Raw genomic sequence first — 21,245 nt, 5'->3', positions numbered from 1 at the left:
GATCCTGAATTTAGAGCAGTCCTATGTTATGGAAGCCAAACTAAACCTGAAATGCCAAAAAGAACTTACAAGAAAGGAGGACAAATTCTGATGGCAAATAAATAATGTGACGGTGGATGAATGGTTCCAAGTCACAACTGGTGTTTCTGGAACTAATAATAATTGGTTGTTAATGGTAGAACAAGCTGCCAATATGACTAAGACTGACTGTGTAGTTTGCATGGGACCAAGACTGCTTTTGCAAATTGTCCCGGCAGTGATACCACAGGAGTGTGTGTGAGTGTGTTATAGACGTCATGAATAACACAAACCCCAGTAAAAATTGTAGTATTTGGGATTCAGTTTTCCCGGTCACAGTGGCAGAAAAGGAAAAGCCGTTGTTCTTCAAGAAAGTAGTTAGAGGTAATTTTACGTGCATTAAAATGGAAATAGGAGATGTTTTTAGGAGAGGGAACCCCCTAGGTAATCTTACTGTAACCTCATGCAGAAAACATATAAGAGTAAGTACAACTGGTTCTAAACCTAATGATTTCAAAGAAGTGTCTCAAGGAGACATTTGGTGGTGGTGTGGAGACGAAAGACTTTTTGACAGATTGCCTAGAAATGTGACTGGATATTGTGCATTAGTGACATTACTGTTACCAGTTTCAGTACTTCCTATGACGACTGAGGGACTGATCACTGAATCAGTTAAATTTGTGTCACAACAGTGGCTTCATAAGAAAAGATCCACTGCTTGGTTGACAGACAAAGATCCAACTTACATTGATGCTATCGGTGTTCCACGCGGTGTACCTAGTGAATATAAATTGGCTGATCAAGTAGCGGCAGGATTTGAATCCACCCTCTGTTGGTGGTGTACCATAAATAAAAACGTAGACAGGATTAACTACATTCATTACAATGTTCAAAAACTAGGAAATTGGACCCAGAGCGGATTTGAAACTGTACATGGCCAACTGGCAGCTACTTTTCAGAATAGAATAGCGCTGGATATGCTGTTGACAGAAAAAGGTGGTGTATGTGCAATGTTTGGGGAAAAGTGTTGTACTTTTATCCCCAATAATGAGGCTGCTGATGGCAGTCTGACTAAGGCCATTGAGGGCCTGCGTTCACTGAATGGTAAGATGAAAGATCATTCCGGTGTTGACACCACCTTGTGGGATTCATGGATGAATGCCTTTGGGAAGTATAGAGCTCTGGTATCTGTCCTAGTCTCAATTGCAGTTTTTGCAGCGATTTTGACTTTGTGTGGCTGTTGTTGTATTCCCTGTCTTCGTGCTTTAATTAATAGACTAATCACTACTGCCATTACACCCGTGGATAGTCGATTTGCTCAGATGTATCCTTTGCTTGGACATGATGATAATGATAATAATGATCTTGAGGATAATTTACCTGATCTGTTCCTGATTTCGTCTAATGTTAATTCTGATTGGTAAACAGTAAAAAGAAAGCAAATAACTCTGAGTGTAAACCTATATGTTCTCATAAAAATGATTTTACAACTGAAAATCTTTTGAAGTGGTTGATATAAGTGAAATGAGAAGATGAGTAAATATGTGATAAACAGGAGGGAAATGTTGGAATTATTGTATATAAGTTATCCCATATTTACCCTTTCTATAATCATTAGTCTTTATAGTCTACAAGCGTGCTGTTTTAAAGTTGTTTTTCAGGACCTGTGACCCTGCTCAGGATCTGCTCAGGACGTCTATCTGAAGATCTGTGGCAAATCTGTAACCCTGCTGAGAATGTCTTTGAAGTGTGTGTGTCCACCCGAGGCAGACCAGCGACCGATCAGTGACCTATTTATGACCGATGTGTGACCCCTACCCCTTAGAGCAAAAATGACTATGTAAATTAGGGACTCCCTGAAAGCAATAAAAACAAAGGGTTCGGCAAGATTTGCTCAGAGCGGGTTGGAGATCTTAACTGAGCAGATCTCTGTCCGTTCTCCTTGCTCCTTGCAAGTAAAAACTCTAATCCTGTTGTCTTCTCTCCTTTGTTTGATATTTTAAGTGTTTTGGGTTGCCAGAACCTGACAGTTTATAACTATATTGTTGCTATGTTGTTATTTGTACCAGTCTCTGCAGGATATAAACAGGCCCAGGGACAGTGGGGGCTTGGAAGCCATGATGACAGAGGGGCTGTTGTCTCCTGAGCTGCTACAGAGGGTGAATGTGAAGTTTGCTTAAATACAGGTCTGCTGCACACACACAGACACTGTGGCTGTGTGTGTGCCCAAAAGACTGAAGCACTTCAGAAATGCTATACTTTTTGAGCAGTTGAATGTATTTTTTTTTTTTTTTACAATCTCTTGTTGTTTACATAAAAGGTTATTTAGGCTTTTTTAATAAACATTTTTCGATTATGTATGTTACCTGTTAATTGTTTTTTACATTTAAGTCCACACATGTTACGCTTTGTGGCACTCTGCACTTAAAAAGATTCATCTCAGTGGTCACTTTTTGAACACCACAATGTATTGAATAAATACAAATACTGTGAACAAACACTTTTTGACTTTTCATTCATATTTTTTCCTATTCAGTTACACAAACATCACATTTAAACTACTCAAAAATGTACTATAAATGAGAGTATCCCAGAGTCCTATGTACACCGTAGTAATTTATTGATATGCCGCATAATGTCTTCCTTATTGGTGTTATGGAAATGGTCACCCTAACCTGCTAGCAGTGCTGAGGTAAAGCTGTCTGTCAAACAGTAAATGTTACATGTTAAATGTCGGATGTCAAAATTCACAACAGTAATTCTGAAAAGAGAGAAACTTAATACCCAGTAACACAAACTGTTCCGTTTTCACTGTCTCTACTCTTAAAATAGCTTTTTGTGAAGTTTTGACAATAAGTTCACATATATTTCTCAATAATGGCTAATATAGCATTTTACACCAAAACAGTAAGACACACAAATCCCAGTAACGTATCTGCCCTGTTTTCACTGTTACAGCGTTTAAAACTGAATTTTGTGTGGTTTTGACTATAAGATCACCCATATATCAATGTTTGCAAAACAACATTAAAATGAAATATAAGTGATTAAGTTTAATAAAAGCTAAACTAAGTCCCACCCCTCCATTTTAACAATGTTCTTGCTTGTATTTTGTTTGCCTGTGGCTCAAAGGTTTTTATTTTTGTTTCAAATTTTCCATACAGACACACATCTATACTGGCACACCACCACTTTCACTCATCACCTACCCACACAGACACGAATGTGCATACGCAGGCTGTCAAACTCGATAGAAATGTGTGTGCGTACACATGTATATACAGCTCCAGAGACAGTGCAATTTATATTGCGCTGCGTTCACAAGTCAGAGAATTTGTGTCGTCTAGCAGATCTGCAGTAAGTAACTCTGTTATCTGCATATGCTGGTGTGTGAATAAGTGTGTGTGTTTCAGCTGCTCCAGGTAATTCTGAACCCTGAAGGCAGGCTGGTGAACTGGGCTTGGAAAACAACGTAGACTCGATGGGAGGAGGCTGTGAATGGTGCAATGTTGGTTTCCTGAACAAACAACATGGAAAGGACAGAGAAAAGAGTCATGCCTAATTATACATGGGAGGATGGACTGGCAATCTTACAAATAGCTGATTTCACAAAAACTTGTGTTTTCCTTTCTGTTCCCTTGTATTCCCTCAGTGACATTCTGCTTATTGTACTGGCTCATAGGAGCTCCAGCACAATGTGGTGTGATTGAAGCAGCCAGTGATATTCTTTAGGTGGGACACTATTTTTATTTATTTTTTAATCTGTTTACATAAATAATGCAGTAAATGATTTAGAAGTTACAGTCCAACATAACTATATAACAATATAATAAAAACATCTTCATTAAAGACCGTGTAAAGTGAAATCAGACATTTTCTTCTAAACACATTAAATAGGTCATAAATGTATTTCTAAAAAAGGTGTAAAAAGCATTTCAACCATTTAGATTTGAATTGTGGAGCTAGGCTTCACAAACTGTGTTTCCAGATTTCTGTGTCAGGATTTAGTAGGCGGGTCTGAAATCTTGGCCGTGTTACGTAACGTGGCCAAGATTAGCATAAACCCGCCCCTGCTGCTGTTGCAGTATAAATACATTCAGCACATTAGCCTCAGTCGTTTTCCAGCTCACGCTCGCGTTTTGGATAGCATCAATTAAGGTAATTTTCAGCTAGCTAACTAGTCATGACTCCTCGTGTGTGCATCTTCACTGGATGCCACAGTGTCCAGGGTAGTGGCTCCATTAGTTTATTTAAGTTTCCAACTGATGAAGGCATCAAGAGTCGGTGGGTCGATTTTGTAAGGAGCTACTGTGGAGAATTTATAATCAACTCCAACACCCGCCTCTGCAGTGTCTACTTTACCCCCGATAGTTTCACCAACTATTACCAGCTACAGTCGGGATTTTTGAGCAGTCCATTGTGTCTGGTTAGAGAGGCCGTACCGACCGTCTGCCTCCCCGGCTTACGTCCTCTCGTCCCGCCGGCAGCAGGTGCTACTGGCATTACGTGCCCGCCACCGACCGTCTCCCTCCCCGGCTTACATCCTCCCATCCCGCTGACAGCAGGTGCCATCATCACCGCCATCACCGAGAGCGTAAGTAACGTTATGTGCTTATAAGTTATAATACTGTACATTTAGGCAATTAAATGCATTTTGCTGAATGTGTAATATTAGCATCCCAGATAGCAAAATTCTTTTGGCCCATATCTGGCCCACACCTGACATGTTCATCCGGCCCACATACAGCATGGAATGATGGCACTTGGGCGGTCCGCTCATGTTTGCCAAAAGTGGGCCATAACCAAGCCATCACAATGCCAGATGTCAACCAAAAACACACCAAATAAACCAGTTCGGCCAAGACTGGCCCAAATATGTTTCAACAAAGGTGGGCCAAGTATGTTTCCTTATATGTGGGCCTCTTTAGGCTCACATCCGGATTAGTCATTGCCATACTTGCCATATTTCGGCCAAAGATAGGCCATATTCGTTTTGTGATATTTGGCCCAAATGTAGCATTTACTACATGGGCCAGTTTAGGTTCACGTCTGTTTTGTCCGGGCCAGAAGAATGCCTACAGTGCCGGATCATTGCCTCAAGTGGCCCACATTCGCATGCTATCTGGGATGCATGTAATCGTGACATAATTTGGCCTTTATTCCCTGAGCGTCATCCATCTGACAACACAATGATAATCGACAGGTAATATTTTATGTGCACCAATATAGCTATGACAAGGAATTATATGTAGACTGAGGTTTTACGTTTGTGTGTAATGTAAAACATGGACCGAGGGACACCTAAAATGAGCACCAAGCGCGCGTTTTTTCCACGGACGTTAGTTGAGAGGCGGCAGCAGCTAGCTCAGACCGAGTCAAAATGTGTTATCGTTTTCTGAGCATGCAGCATACATGTTTCAGTTATTTCAAAACTCACGTGCAGACTCAGTAGACATGACATTTTAATCTGAAAAGTAAGAGTAGATACAGATAAAACAGCATAAAGTATAAATGCCCAAAGAAATGTACAAGTAACTGTAAAGTATATGTATTTTTTATATATGTATATGTACAAGTAATTTTTACTGTTATCTGTTTTGACAAAGCAGTCTCTTCCAACCACAAAAGAGACAGCGTGCCAGTGTGATGACTTGAAGAAAGAGACCAGGGAAATTGGATGTCAAACTGACCACTTTTTGGGGAAAAAGACTGTGGCAACACAACTGTCCAAAACAACACTTGGCAACAGAAAGAGTACAGGTATGTGTAGCTATCAAGTTCTTAGTTTGTCTTTTCAAATGTATGTGGTGTTGCCATATTCTAGGTATAAACAGCATAATAGTTGAAAAAAAACACTGATTGATTATTACATTGCTACACCTCCCTTACACATAACAGTAAATCTTAGGAAGTATTATCACTATCATTATTTGAATATATGTGTTCCAGGTTCTCAGGCTACAGTATCCACCAGGAGTGTTGCTGTGGGCGACACAACATACCAGTTTCGTCCGCAACAATCATCAACTCCACTCAAGCGGAAAGCCGTACCACCTGAGATCACACCAACAAAGCGTCCTCACTTGGAGTTCTCATCTATTCAGGAGTCTGAAACTAGTGAGAGCTTTGTAGATCCTGATGACTCCACCTACTTCCCCACAGCTGAATCATTTTACACCACCAATGAACAGTAAGTTAACTTTGCTTCTTATTGATCCTTACTAGTCTTACATAATAGTAATAATGAATTTGTCAATATATATATTCTCACATCAGCATTTATATGCTGATATGTATAATAATAAACGGTAACACTTTATAATGAGTACACACTATTAAGCATTAGATAAGCATTAATAAATACTGAATTCATCATTTATAACACATTTTTCTGACATTACCACACATTAGTATATAGTTTATAAAAACAGTTAAAAATGTTTTATTCATCATTGATAAGCACATTAGTTATGGATTAGTAAATACTGAATTCATCATTTATAAAGCATGTTTCTGCTGTAAACACTCATTACTATGTGGTTTATAATCACAATTATACATGTTTTACTCTTCATTACTAAGCTCATCTATAATGTCCTAATGATTGCATTTTCATATTTTATATATGATGGATTCAGCATTTCTAAATCAAGTATTACATCACTTACTAACCAGTTATTTAGGATTTGTCAGTGGTTTGTAATATCATTTAGAAAGTGTATGTAAATGATGAACAAAGTATTTAGATGTACATTTCTGCATGCACTTGCACATCCACTATTCAGACATGTATTAATGATTAGTGACTGTGTTAGCAGATGTTCCATAAAAAAACTCACAAATTCATTTTCAATGGATGTCCTATAAACAGTTATTAATGCAGGAATTCATGAATTGAGGCTGTTATGAAGCACTTACTACTCGTTAATTAAGTATTTTGTGTGAGCTCATCTAAAGTGAGCACTATCTATGGCTTATAAAGCATTTACAAATGAGATTTAAAGGCTGGCAATGCCTCAAGACTCACAAAATGTTCAGTTATCTTAACAGACGAAGAAGAGACATTACACAAAGGGATATAGAACATATTGTACTGATATTTATTGCAACTTCCCAACATATTGTATAAAGACGAACAAGGGTAAACATGGCTGAATAAAAACTTGCCAACATCACGGACGTTTCAAATATGACAAATAAAATCTTTTTTTTTTTTTGAAAAAATTAAAAACTTTCTGTATCAAAAATAAAGTCAGAAAATATTTCAATGTCAAAATTTAACATAATTCTAAATCCTATCTCAAAGAAATGTCTAAAAATTATTTGAGACAGATAAAATAAATATATTCAACACATGATAAAATAATACAGGAAAAGGAATTTTATGACACTACAAAAACAAAGTGCACCGATTTCTTGGAATTTGTCTCACAGAAAGACAAATTCTTGCGGTCAGTCAGTCAGTGTTGAGCTAGCATTATAGCCTACTGTTCGTCCTCTTTTTCAGTTTCATATCATGATGGCATATGCTGCACTTGACTTTTCTTTTTAGCAGTTTCCTCTTCTGAAGCTATTTTATCAGCTTCAGAGCGTTTCTTTTAGAGGTTTCCTCCTTAATAAGCTTCTTCAGTCAGGTGAATATGCTCATTGTTTTAAGCATTTAAAAAATCATTACACTGTGGTGGTTTATGAAGACATGCTATTGTTGTGATCTTATCTGTTTGGAAGCTTGCAATCCCGCTCTCAGCATATCATCAACGTGACGACGGTGGGAGGCATCAACATTTTACGTTCATATTTACGTTAACTCTCAGAAGTTTCTGAGAGCGCAGCCAAGAGAAGCATGGAGAAGTCTGGCTTGAATCCACGAGTCAGGCGGACGCGGGCCAATAGGAATGGCAGTGTGGGGATGGATACATTGGAGTCGGCGGCCAGCAGCAGCACTAATGGTGAGTGTCTTTGTTTTCTAGCACACATTATGGATGAAAGCTAACATTAGCTTGTCAGCAGCTGCAGGCGTTTGCTCTCGCTCCCCGACTAGCGTTACTACCGACCTGTCCGCGGTGGCAAAGCCGACCTAGGCACTCACCTCGCCCAGCTAGACGAGACTTGACTGACTTAACCGCGGCGACAACATTACCAGTTTTTAAAAAAACTATATTCAAAGTGATAATGATAAATGCACCCCAAAGTTTACATAAAATAAATTACATGCATTGGTGTGCTTCACACAAAATGGAAATAAAAGTATATGCATGTATGTATGTTAAACAAAAATACATACGTTATGACATGCATATACTGACATAGAGCATATACTGAATAGAAATTATTTCACATGAGATCCGCTGTATAAAGTTGCTTAAATGTCAAAGCATGCCAAAATCACAAGTGTCTGAAAATATACTCAGTTGGTCGTTCTACATGCATTTTATAATGAACACTTTCTTTCTTTTAGGTGTGTCCATGGCCCCTACTGCACAGCTGATGGACAAAAGGAAATCACACGAGTTGGAGATGTGTAAGCAGAAGGTAGAGTTGCAAAAGGAGAGGATTGATGAACTTATCAAAGAGAGAGACTACCTTAAAGAACAGTTGGCATCAGGTAAGTCTCCCTACACACAATATGTGGGGAATTCTTGTGCAGTTGGGTCTTATTATGTTAGTTTACTGTATCTCTGGACTCTAGAATATGCATGTGTCTCTTTGTGGCATATTGATCTAATGTTTGTATTTTAATCTATTTTAACAGCTCTTAAAAAAAGGATACAGGATACCCAGGCAATCTCCTTGTCTTCATCTTCCTCCTGTGACAGCTCAGAGGAAGAATCCTCTGAGCTTTCTGCATCCTCCTCTACTGCATCCTCATCAGAGGACAAGAAAAAGAAAAGGAGGAAGAAGAAGGGGAAAGAGAGAAAGTCCAGGAAGTCAAAGAAAATGGAACCAAAGACACGTAAAAGAGGTAAAAATGCTACATGTTCTTTCACCCCTTTCTACTCACTGCGTTTTTGGTTTGGTCCTGCTTAGCTCTGCTGTATTGTTCCTCTCCTGGCTGGTTCTTCTCACATGATGTAGCATTCTATGTGTGATTGTTTTTGTTGGCGCTAACTAACTAAATGTACTGTAACAAATCACTTTCTGGATAGAGGAATAACCTAGAGAACCATGTAACCAATTTTAGACTTGTAAAAGTGAATTACAGTGTAATAACAACTTGGAATAGCTATGATTTGGACCAGAATCAGAAAACACTAAATTCGACAGGAGCCACGGTACTGAGCAACAATAATGAGGCAGACACAAATATAACAGTTGAGTAGCCACTCGTATATTGTTTACAGTGGACCAAATGGTTTGTACAGAATGCCAAATTGTAACCCAACCGGTTTGAAAAATAAAAAAAGTAGTGTGCACACTATAAACAAAAGAAGTGTCCGTTGGGGCCCTTAAATAAAAAAGGAGTTGTTGCAGAGTTTTTACAAGTTCACCTGATTCCAAGGATTCCTTGTAGTGTAATGTAAGTGTATCATGTGTGAATGAGCGTGTGCGTGGATATCTCCTGGTGCTGATCTTTCTTCAGGGTAGTTGGCTCGCCATCTGTTACAGCAGGAAGTTGTAGTGAACCTCCGACTTTTCAGTCCTCCTAAAAACCTGACCTGTAGACAGGTTCACACAATACATTCAACACTATCCATTCTCAGATGCATCACTAAGGATATTAAATGTCAAAAGACGCAACCCATTACATCTAACTATGACAAAATATTCATCTCTATTCAAATCTCAAATCTCTATCTTTTGTTTCTGTTTCTGTTGTACAACATTAAGTCTAAAGTGTATCATTTCTGAGAACTAAATATTAAAGTGCTCACACATTTAAACAGTGTTCATGTAAACAGTTTCAATAATACTTATGGTAAGTAACCAATAACATTCGAAATACAATTTATCATAAACATATCAGAACCATATGCAAATAACAACAATATATATTGAGTTAAACTCAGAGGTATTAAAAAGTGTGCTTAATTTACTTACACTATAGGCCTATTCATGTTAGAAATCTGCACCAAAAATTATCCTCTAGTTGCTTTAAACTCAATTGAAATAACAAATACCTTCAATAAATTGCATAGAATACAATAAAATATAGTTTTACATTCATCACAACATATGAAATTACTCTTTTATCCCTTTAAATTGACATAAGGAAAATAAAACACTTCCCCTTTAATTGTATACACATCAGGAAAAATAATAAACTCAATGTGCATATGTTCAGAAGTATTTTACCCTTATTCATTTCAATTCGCTCTGAAAAGCTTAATATTACCACTGCTTTATTTCAGCACACATATAAAACAAGGGGAGAATAGCACCAGAGCAGCTAATGAAAAGCAAGCAGTTAGCCTGTTAAGCAGAGAGCTAGCATTAGCATGGACAACGACGGCAAGCGTCAACAAGCTGTAATTTTCATTGGACAATTGGCTCGTCTTACCGACGAAACTCTCCTTCATTCAGTCACTCGGCTCCGGACCTCCACTGGGTAAGTGCTCCGACTCTCTTTTTTTCCTTTTTCACAGGTAAACTCCGGGTTTTTTTCCTGTCTTTTCTCTTTCTCGTAGCATGCAGCTGCCCTCGCTTCTCTGGCGGGAATCGGAAGGGACCGGAAGAGCAGCACGGCCGCACTTCCTCTCAGAGCCGACAGGCTGAGCGTGGCCTGCGTAGCCTCTGATTGGCTGCTGAGAACTAGGTACCCCACGCGGGACCATGCGAGTTGAGCCGGTGCATTCAAATGCAGTAGGAAAACTGAGACTTTGGCGATGCAAAATAAATAAAGATATAGAAAGTAAACAGTCTCTTTTCTTTTATTGTATTGAGTTAACTGTGCTTCTTTTACACCTGGTTACACCCTCCCCTCCTGAACTCATGCACGTCCCTGTGCATGGTAGACGGTTGAATGATAATGATTTGAGGGGTCAGGGCAGGGGGTTGGACAGGTTCTTCACCTTCACTGATGACTTCTGCCCAAGCTGTGGACAGTCCTTGAAAGAATGATTTCACTGCTGTGATCAAAGGATTTCCTAGCTCTGTATAATCAAGCCGTCGTGGTGGTTGACGGTTTCTCTCAGATCTCCTCACAGAATCATTTGTATCTGTTTTCTCCTCTGTATCCATTGGGATTGTTTCATCCTTTCCGTCCTCAGTTTCTGCTCCTTTAAGACCATCTTCCTCAACAGGAAGTTGCTCTCCTTGGATTTCTGAATGATCATCCTCAGGTAAGTCATTTTGAATGAAGGCTGGTTCATCGACTTGTTCGGTTGGTGTGACTCTATCGGTGGGTAAGTACTCAGTATCACTCTGATGAGAGTTGGACTCGATGGCCATCAGAGGACCATCTGAAGTACTACTGGACATATCAGGTAAGTTGTCAAGTTCAGGTGGATTGTCAAGTTCAGGTGAGTTGTCAACATCTGGTGGGTTGTCATCATTATGAGCATTTACAGGACTCTCGACAGGGCAAGGGCCTGGAGGTTCAATATGCTGAGTGTCTTGGACATCGGTCATGGGCAGATCCGGGTGCACAGGAATCTCACTGACCATGGGGACAGGGGAACTCAACCAAACAGGAATGAGTACATCATCCTCTTCATCTGAGGAATAATCTTCCTCTACCACAGGGTTTGCACAGGTTCCTGGTCTGCGTGGTACTGTTTTTTGTACAGGCTCACTGCTTTGCTCCTCAGGTAGGTACCCACAAGGCAGTAACAGATCCCTGTGTAATGTCCTTAAGGGACCATCCCCGGTTTCAGGTTTAACAGTGTAAACAGGGAGAGTGCCTGCTCTTCTCACCACCACATGGACAGTGGGTTCCCATTTGTCTGAGATCTTATGTTTTCCCCGGATGCGGACATTCCTGACCAATACTCGATCTCCAGGTTCCAGGTCTGAGGCTGTTACATGTTTATCAAACCTTGTTTTATTCTTGAGAGCGATCTTTGCAGCCTTCTCCATGGCTATCTTGTAGCTCTCCTTGAGACGTGACTTGAGGTTTTGCACATACTCGGAGTGAGATGAATGTTGACCCTCTGATACTGGCAACTTGAATGCAAGATCAACTGGCAGGCGAGGTTGGCACCCGAACATCAGTTTGTACGGGGTGAAACCAGTTCCCTCGTTCCTGGTGCAATTATAGGCGTGGACCAGGGGTCTCACATGATCACGCCAACTGGTCTTGTCTTGATTTTGGAGAGTGCCCAACATATCAAGCAGGGTACGATTAAATCGTTCCACGGGGTTGCCCCTAGGATGGTATGGGGTCGTCCTCACCTTGTGAATTCCAGCCACCTGACAGAGTTCCTTGATCGTGCGGGACTCGAAGTCTGGACCCTGGTCACTATGTAACTTCTCTGGGATACCATAGTGTACCATAAAGTTTTCCCACAGACACTTCGCTACTGTGCGGGCCTTTTGATTCGGTGTTGGGATGGCAACCGCAAATTTAGTGAAGTGATCTGTGATCACCAATATATCCTTGGTTCCACTTTTGTCAGCCTCCAGGGACAGGTAGTCCATACAGAGGAGTTCAAGGGGTCGAGTGGTGTTAATGTTGACCAAGGGGGCTGCTCTTTCAGGTCATGCCTTCCTCCGCACGCACCTGCCACAGGTCCTCACTTTCCTTTCCACATCCATGACCATCTTCGGCCAATAGAATCTGGTCCTTACAAGGTCCAGTGTCCGGTCGACTCCCATGTGACCCATATGGTCGTGCAGGCTGGTGAGGACTGTGTTGCGAAGCTCAGCTGGAAGGACGAGCTGATAAGTGGTCTGTGGCCCCACTTGGCGTCGCCTGAACAGGATGTTGTTACGGAGCTTGAGACGGTTGAGTTCTCGGAGGAGGAGTGGGAGATCAGGAAGTTGGGTGCGCAAGATGGGAGGTGGTGTGTCCCCATGTTCGACTTGGGCGATGACATGCTTTATACATTCATCAGCTCTTTGCTTAGCTGCTAGCTCGGCTTCAGTGAGGTGGGGGATGGTTGGAAGACCTCCAAACTGTTCTTCTTGCCCATAACTGTCGGGAACTGCACTGGAAGACGTAGCAAGAACCTCCACTAAAGCAACACAATCTGTATCTCCCTCTGTCTCATCATCAGGACTGACACTGTAGATGAGCTGCCTCTCACAGATTGCTCTCACAACAGACTGATCAACTGCATTGATGTTGTTTGGATCAGAGAGGTGATCTTGTGTGAATTACTGTATCGTTCTCTCTCTTTTTGTGACTTTAGATCGTCTGCTAGCACCCCATGTGGTCTGCGTGATAATCCATCCGCATCTCCGTTCTGCCTTCCTGGACGATAGAGGAGTTTGAAGGAGAATGTGGACAGCGCAGCTAGCCACCTATAGCTGGTCGCATCAAGCTTGGCTGAGGTCAGGATGTAAGTCAGCGGATTGCTATCTGTTACAACGGTGAAGTGGTTGCCGTACAGGTAGTCGCTGAACTTTTCCGTAACTGACCACTTGAGCCCTAGGAACTCTAGCTTATGCGCTGGATAGCGGCTCTCGCTTCGTGACAGCCCTCTACTGGCGTAGCCTATGACTCTCAGTTGGTCGTCTTGCTCCTGATATAGCACAGCACCGAGCCCGGTGGTACTGGCGTCGGTGTGCAGTATATAGGGCTTCTGGGGGTTAGCAAAGGCTAGGATAGGGGCTGTAGTGAGGCTCTGGATGACTGCTTCGAAGGCCTGCTGGCAGGCTGGCGTCCAGCGCCCCCCGAAGGGCTCTTTTGGGTCATGGTATTGGTTTGTTTTCTGTTTTATGTCTGTTAGTTTCAATTTCGATTTCTTGTGGAGAGGTGGGTAGCCGGAGGTTAAGCCGTGGAGGGGTTTTACGAGCTGGAGTAACCTTTAACGAACCTACTGTAGTACCCAGCGAAACCGAGGAAGGATTTAAGCTCCCGTAGGGTCTTGGGGACAGGCCATGTTTTCAGAGCTGAAATCTTCTCAGGATCTGTCTCGACGCCACTTCTGGAGACCACATGACCCAGATAGCGGACTGATGTCTGGAAGAAGACGCATTTTTCTGGGGATAACTTCAACCCAAACTCTTTGAGACGAGTTAGCACTCTCATGAGTCTTTCTTCGTGCTCCTCAAGGGTTCTGGAGAAAACTATGACGTCATCAAGGAAGACCAAGGCGTCTTTTAAGTGCATATCCCCCATCTTCAGTTTGTCTGCCTCTTCAACCTCGATCTGGTAGTACCCCGACTTTAAGTCAAGGACGGAGAACCACTGAGAACCATTGAGGGCTGAGAATGTGTCCTCAAGCTTTGGAAGGTTGTATGCGTCCTTTATAGTCTGGAGGTTTAGACGCCTATAATCGATGCACAACCGGACTTGGCCGTTCTTTTTCCGGACTACCACTATGGGTGATGCAAACGGCGACTCTGACTCCCTGATAACCCCTGCATCAAGGAGCTCTTTAATGTGCCTCCGGACAGCTTCAATGTCTTGTGGGTGGATTGGTCGGGCACGTAGTTTGAAGGGACTTTCATCTGAGAGTTTTATGTGGTGTTGCACCTGGTCCGTCCGGCCAAAGTCCAGGTCATGATGCGCGAACACATCAGGCATGTTGTGGAGCTGCTGAGTGATGCGTTGCTTCCATTCGAGTGGGACTGGGGAATCACCGAAATTGAAATTTAAGGTGGGTTCTTGAGATGACTGGATCTCTGGAGATCTCTGTAGGGACTCTGATTGCTTGGCTATGCTATGCTCCTTTAATAGAATGGTCTGATAAGCACTAACCTCTGCAATAGTGCACTTGGCAGGAATGACGATGTCATGGTCAGACTCGTTGCTAATGACGACTGGCAGCTTATGGGGTCGTAGCTGGGGGAAATCAACGAGACCAGCTTTTACCAGCAGGCCACCTGGCAAGGGGGACGACGTTGGATACTCAATGACGACGGATTTCTCATCCTGAAGACCAGTGACAAGGGCAAGTCCCTCCACCACTACCGTTTCACCGGCTGGAATGACTTGAGGCGTCTTGCCTTGCATCTTCACTACCCCCTGGTAGTGGTTGCTTGCCTGCTTCCATCTTAACTCAAGGACCTTGAAAACTGCTTTGTAGCCATGTGGGAGGGGCTGGCGATTGGTTAAGTCAGTCTCTGAATAAATGTCAAACAGTACGTCTAAGGTGTTCGTGCCTATGAGCATGAGGGACTGTGAAGTGTCAGGAACAACTAAGGCAAGTGTGTTTACATCTATTGGGACTCCTACAAAGTCATTTGGAAAGGTTATGGTCAGTTCTATATAACCAAAGTACGGCACTAGCTGGCCATTTGCACCTTCCACTTCTAGGAGGTCATGAAGCGGCTTAATCTTCTGCTCTGAGAGGTGCTGCTTGTAAAACGACTCAGGTACGGTGGTAACTTGGGAGCCTGAGTCGAGAAGGCAGTTGACCTCTTCACCTCTCACAGTCACTTGAGCTGTGCTCTTGACGCCAATCAGCCGTTTGGGGAGTCGAAACGGTTGGTTCCGCTTTGAATGCTGTAGGCTGGAACGTGTTTGAGTTTTGATGTTCTCTGTATGTGAAATGTCTTTGTTGATTTCAACGGGGGGTTTGTCTTCATTGTTTACGTCTGAGGGACGTTGTTGACTTTCCTCAGCCCCTGTCTGTCCCACAACAGGAACTGTTAGTCGTTTAAAGGTAAGTTTGAACCATTTTGTGCCTCCCACTGCTGCTGTTTTTTTTCCAACTGCTTCTTCTTTTCTGCCACTAGGTTGGAATTTGTGGGGTCGGTGCCCGTCTTCACCGCAGTTAAAACAGTACCAGGGCTTCGGTTTGTATGTCTGTTTCTTTTTAGTTTGTCTTTGCATGTCTGTATCATTTGGCTTCGACATCCTGCTCTGTTGCTTCCCTGCAGATCCCTCGCTGCTAGCTCCTTTTGTGTTTTTCTGTGACATGAATGTTGTTAGTTGACTTTGCAGACTTGCCACTTGTTTTCTGAGATCCTCAATAGCACTGATGCTGCTCTCACATTTCTCTTCTGGTTCACAAACATATGCACCATGGAACTGCACCTGGGTTCTCTGCTTTGTGACGCCAATGTGTTTTTTCATGCGACTTGATTTTGCTTGCTGTCGATCTTCTTCGGAGCGGATCATGAGCAAGAGGTCTGCAAATTGGGGTGGGCTGCTCTTCTTTTGCTCCAGCTGCAGGGCGCTGAGCAAGGTGTTATCCCAACATCCCCTGCAGAACTGCTTAATGAGATGTTTGTCCACTTCTTCATTTGTAACTCCCCCCCTTTTCGTTGCTCTGTTTAAGGTTAACTGGAGCCGATGAAGGTAAGTGGATGATTTCTCACCTGGGTCTTGGAGGGTGTTCAGGAATTGGGCGAAAAGCTCCTCTCCATCTTCCACAGTACCGAAGGCTGAGTCTAGGAGCTGTAGGTAGGCTGCAGGCGGTGACTCAGGCCGTAAACCTTTAACTACATCAGACGCTGGTGGGAGCAAGCTTTCATGGATTTTTCTGGATATTTGCAGGGGAGACATGCTAGGATAATTTTGAAGCAACTCAATGTGTGTGCGCCATGTTTCATAATCAGTTTCGTGATTAGGTCTGGGAGTCTTGCCGGAGAAGGAACGGAGTCTCACCTGGGATTGGGTGTGTGGGACAGAGTCCTGCCGCCGTACAATATGCTCAACCACGACCTTCTGGATGTCAGGTGGGTTCAAGTCACTTACTGAAAGGGATGGGGCTCTCTTTCCATTGGTCATGGGGACATGGTCAGTGGCATAGTTCATGCTTGGTGTAGCATCTGAAAATGAGGTGAGAGACTGTTGTTCTTTATTAGCAGGTGGGGATACGACAGTGGTCTCACCATGTGTGGGGGAGGTTTCTTCAGTTGTGGCCGGCATAGCTTCAACATCTTCCCCTAAGTGAAACATCATTTCTTTCAACACCTCACTATAGTCTTTGCCACTCATCTTAGCTAGTTGCTTGAGCTCAGCTAAGTATGTCTTGGTAACATTACTTCCAACCTTGGTAGCGTACGTGCTACTGAGTGTCTTCACTTCATAGACAACAGTGGGGTCACCTCGTGCTATGCACGTGTACGGTAAGTGAGGTTCTAAACCTTCTAAGGCTGAACCGCTAGCATACTCAACGATCAGGTTTTGAAAGAACTCGGACTGCGAATCATCAACAAAAAGGCTTCTTTCAATTTTACCATACTGTTTCAGAAAGTCAATAATTTGTTCATCTTGTTCAGCTACCTGAGTTAATCCACTAACATTTATTACTGCATTTGGAATTTTGACACCAGACTCTTGTATGAAATCCATACTGGTCATTACTTCAATATTGATGCTCAACTCCAATGGCTCCTGGCTGGCTCGCCACTTCTGTAACCAATTTTAGACTTGTAAAAGTGAATTACAGTGTAATAACAACTTGGAATAGCTATGATTTGGACCAGAATCAGAAAACACTAAATTCGACAGGAGCCACGGTACTGAGCAACAATAATGAGGCAGACACAAGTATAACAGTTGAGTAGCCACTCGTATATTGTTTACAGTGGACCAAATGGTTTGTACAGAATGCCAAATTGTAACCCAACCGGTTTGAAAAATAAAAAAAGTAGTGTGCACACTATAAACAAAAGAAGTGTCCGTTGGGGCCCTTAAATAAAAAAGGAGTTGTTGCAGAGTTTTTACAAGTTCACCTGATTCCAAGGATTCCTTGTAGTGTAATGTAAGTGTATCATGTGTGAATGAGCGTGTGCGTGGATATCTCCTGGTGCTGATCTTTCTTCAGGGTAGTTGGCTCGCCATCTGTTACAGCAGGAAGTTGTAGTGAACCTCCGACTTTTCAGTCCTCCTAAAAACCTGACCTGTAGACAGGTTCACACAATACATTCAACACTATCCATTCTCAGATGCATCACTAAGGATATTAAATGTCAAAAGACGCAACCCATTACATCTAACTATGACAAAATATTCATCTCTATTCAAATCTCAAATCTCTATCTTTTGTTTCTGTTTCTGTTGTACAACATTAAGTCTAAAGTGTATCATTTCTGAGAACTAAATATTAAAGTGCTCACACATTTAAACAGTGTTCATGTAAACAGTTTCAATAATACTTATGGTAAGTAACCAATAACATTCGAAATACAATTTATCATAAACATATCAGAACCATATGCAAATAACAACAATATATATTGAGTTAAACTCAGAGGTATTAAAAAGTGTGCTTAATTTACTTACACTATAGGCCTATTCATGTTAGAAATCTGCACCAAAAATTATCCTCTAGTTGCTTTAAACTCAATTGAAATAACAAATACCTTCAATAAATTGCATAGAATACAATAAAATATAGTTTTACATTCATCACAACATATGAAATTACTCTTTTATCCCTTTAAATTGACATAAGGAAAATAAAACACTTCCCCTTTAATTGTATACACATCAGGAAAAATAATAAACTCAATGTGCATATGTTCAGAAGTATTTTACCCTTATTCTTTTCAATTCGCTCTGAAAAGCTTAATATTGCCACTGCTTTCTTTCAGCACACATATAAAACAAGGGGAGAATAGCACCAGAGCAGCTAAAAAGCACATTTCTCACCGTTGCTCTGTGTATCGCGGCGGAGCACGCCGATATTGGACCTCGCAGCAGCTTTTCGGATGAAAAGCAAGCAGTTAGCCTGTTAAGCAGAGAGCTAGCATTAGCATGGACGACGACGGCAAGCGTCAACAAGCTGTAATTTTCATTGGACAATTGGCTCGTCTTACCGACGAAACTCTCCTTCATTCAGTCACTCGGCTCCGGACCTCCACTGGGTAAGTACTCTGACTCTCTTTTTTTCCTTTTTCACAGGTAAACTCCGGGTTTTTTTCCTGTCTTTTCTCTTTCTCGTAGCATGCAGCTGCCTGCTTCTCTGGCGGGAATCGGAAGGGACCGGAAGAGCAGCGCGGCCGCACTTCCTCTCAGAGCCGACAGGCTGAGCGTGGCCTGCGTAGCCTCTGATTGGCTGCTGAGAACTAGGTACCCCACGCGGGACCATGCGAGTTGAGCCGGTGCATTCAAATGCAGTAGGAAAACTGAGACTTTGGCGATGCAAAATAAATAAAGATATAGAAAGTAAACAGTCTCTTTTCTTTTATTGTATTGAGTTAACTGTGCTTCTTTTACACCTGGTTACACCCATCTACATATAAGTCTCTTAGTTGCAACTGCTCTGATCTCAGGTCTCATACTCCAGAAACTGAATTTGAGCGTGTGACTCCCAAGCGTACAATGAGTGTAGTGTGTGTGTTTGAGTATGTGTGTAAATACTACCTTTTACTGTGAATAACACTAATTCTTTGTCGTCTGAATTACAGTCACAAATCCGGATCAGGCTGTATCTCGGTACAAAAAAATTCTCAGGCTGTTCAATCGAGGAAGGACAATGTCTGCTGCTTTCAAGCGTGTTGGGGTGGACCGGAACACGGTTGTTGCCACTGCTCCAATTGCAGAGCTGTTCATTGCTGCACCCAGCAAATATAAGGAACTCCTTAAAAGCCACAACAGTCAGGTGAAACTCAAGGAGTTTGCCACACAGTGTGCCACTTCAGTTCAGGAGGAGCCAGGAATAGCGGACACAGTTAAAACCTTTAAGGTTTCTGGAAAGCTGCTTCCCCTGAAAAAAAGTAGGCTATAATGCTAGCTCAACACTGACTGACTGACCGCAAGAATTTGTCTTTCTGTGAGACAAATTCCAAGAAATCAGTGCACTTTGTTTTTGTAGTGTCGTAAAATTCCTTTTCCTGTATTATTTTATCATGTGTTGAATATATTTATTTTATCTGTGTCAAATAATTTTTAGACATTTCTTTGAGACAGGATTTAGAATTATGTTAAATTTTGACACTGAAATATTTTCTGACTTTATTTTGGATACAGAAAGTTTTTAATTAAAAAAAAAAAAAAAGATTTTATTTGTCATATTTGAAACGTCTGTGATCCACTGTTGATGTTGGCAAGTTTTTATTCAGCCATGTTTACCCTTGTTCGTCTTTATACAATATGTTGGGAAGTTGCAATAAATATCAGTACAATATGTTCTATATCCCTTTGTGTAATGTCTCTTCTTCGTCTGTTAAGATAACTGAACATTTTGTGAGTCTTGAGGCATTGCCAACCTTTAAATCTCATTTGTAAATGCTTTATAAGCCATAGATAGTGCTCACTTTAGATGAGCTCACACAAAATACTTAATTAACGAGTAGTAAGTGCTTCATAACAGCCTCAATTCATGAATTCCTGCATTAATAACTGTTTATAGGACATCCATTGAAAATGAATTTGTGAGTTTTTTATGGAACATCTCCTAACACAGTCACTAATCATTAATACATGTTTGAATAGTGGATGTGCAAGTGCAGAAATGTACATCTAAATACTTTGTTCATCATTTACATACACTTTCTAAATGATATTACAAACCACTGACAAATCCTAAATAACTGGTTAGTAAGTGATGTAATACTTGATTTAGAAATGCTGAATCCATCATATATAAAATATGAAAATGCAATCATTAGGACATTATAGATGAGCTTAGTAATGAAGAGTAAAACATGTATAATTGTGATTATAAACCACATAGTAATGAGTGTTTACGGCAGAAACATGCTTTATAAATGATGAATTCAGTATTTACTAATCCATAACTAATGTGCTTACATGTATCAATGATGAATAAAACATTTTTAACTGTTTTTATAAACTATATACTAATGTGTGGTAATGTCAGAAAAATGCGTTATAAATGATGAATTGAGTATTTATTAATGCTTAACTAATGCTTAATAGTGTATACTCATTATAAAGTGTTACCTAATAAACTTTATAACAAATGTTGCCTGTGGTTTTCTCTGTTAACAGAGCACCAACCAAGCCAGTGCAGGACATGGCGAAGTACTTGGTGTATGATGACTGCCTGCTTGAGCTTTTTAAAATAGGCAGCAGTACACCAATGTAAATTATGAGTTTCTAGCAATTAACTATTTGTTATAAGTAATCCCATACAAATTCTTCTCATTTCAGGCTCTACCTGGCTGCATTGCATTACAATGAAAACTCAGAGCGTACACAGGCAAGGACTGCAGCAGGAGAACTACGGTACCAAGTAAAATTTCCCAAGGCCAAGAGAGGGGAA

This window comes from Scomber japonicus, chromosome 2 (genome assembly GCF_027409825.1).
Source record: "Scomber japonicus isolate fScoJap1 chromosome 2, fScoJap1.pri, whole genome shotgun sequence".
Taxonomy (NCBI): Eukaryota; Metazoa; Chordata; class Actinopteri; order Scombriformes; family Scombridae; genus Scomber; species Scomber japonicus.
This window is presented reverse-complemented; position numbering follows the sequence as displayed.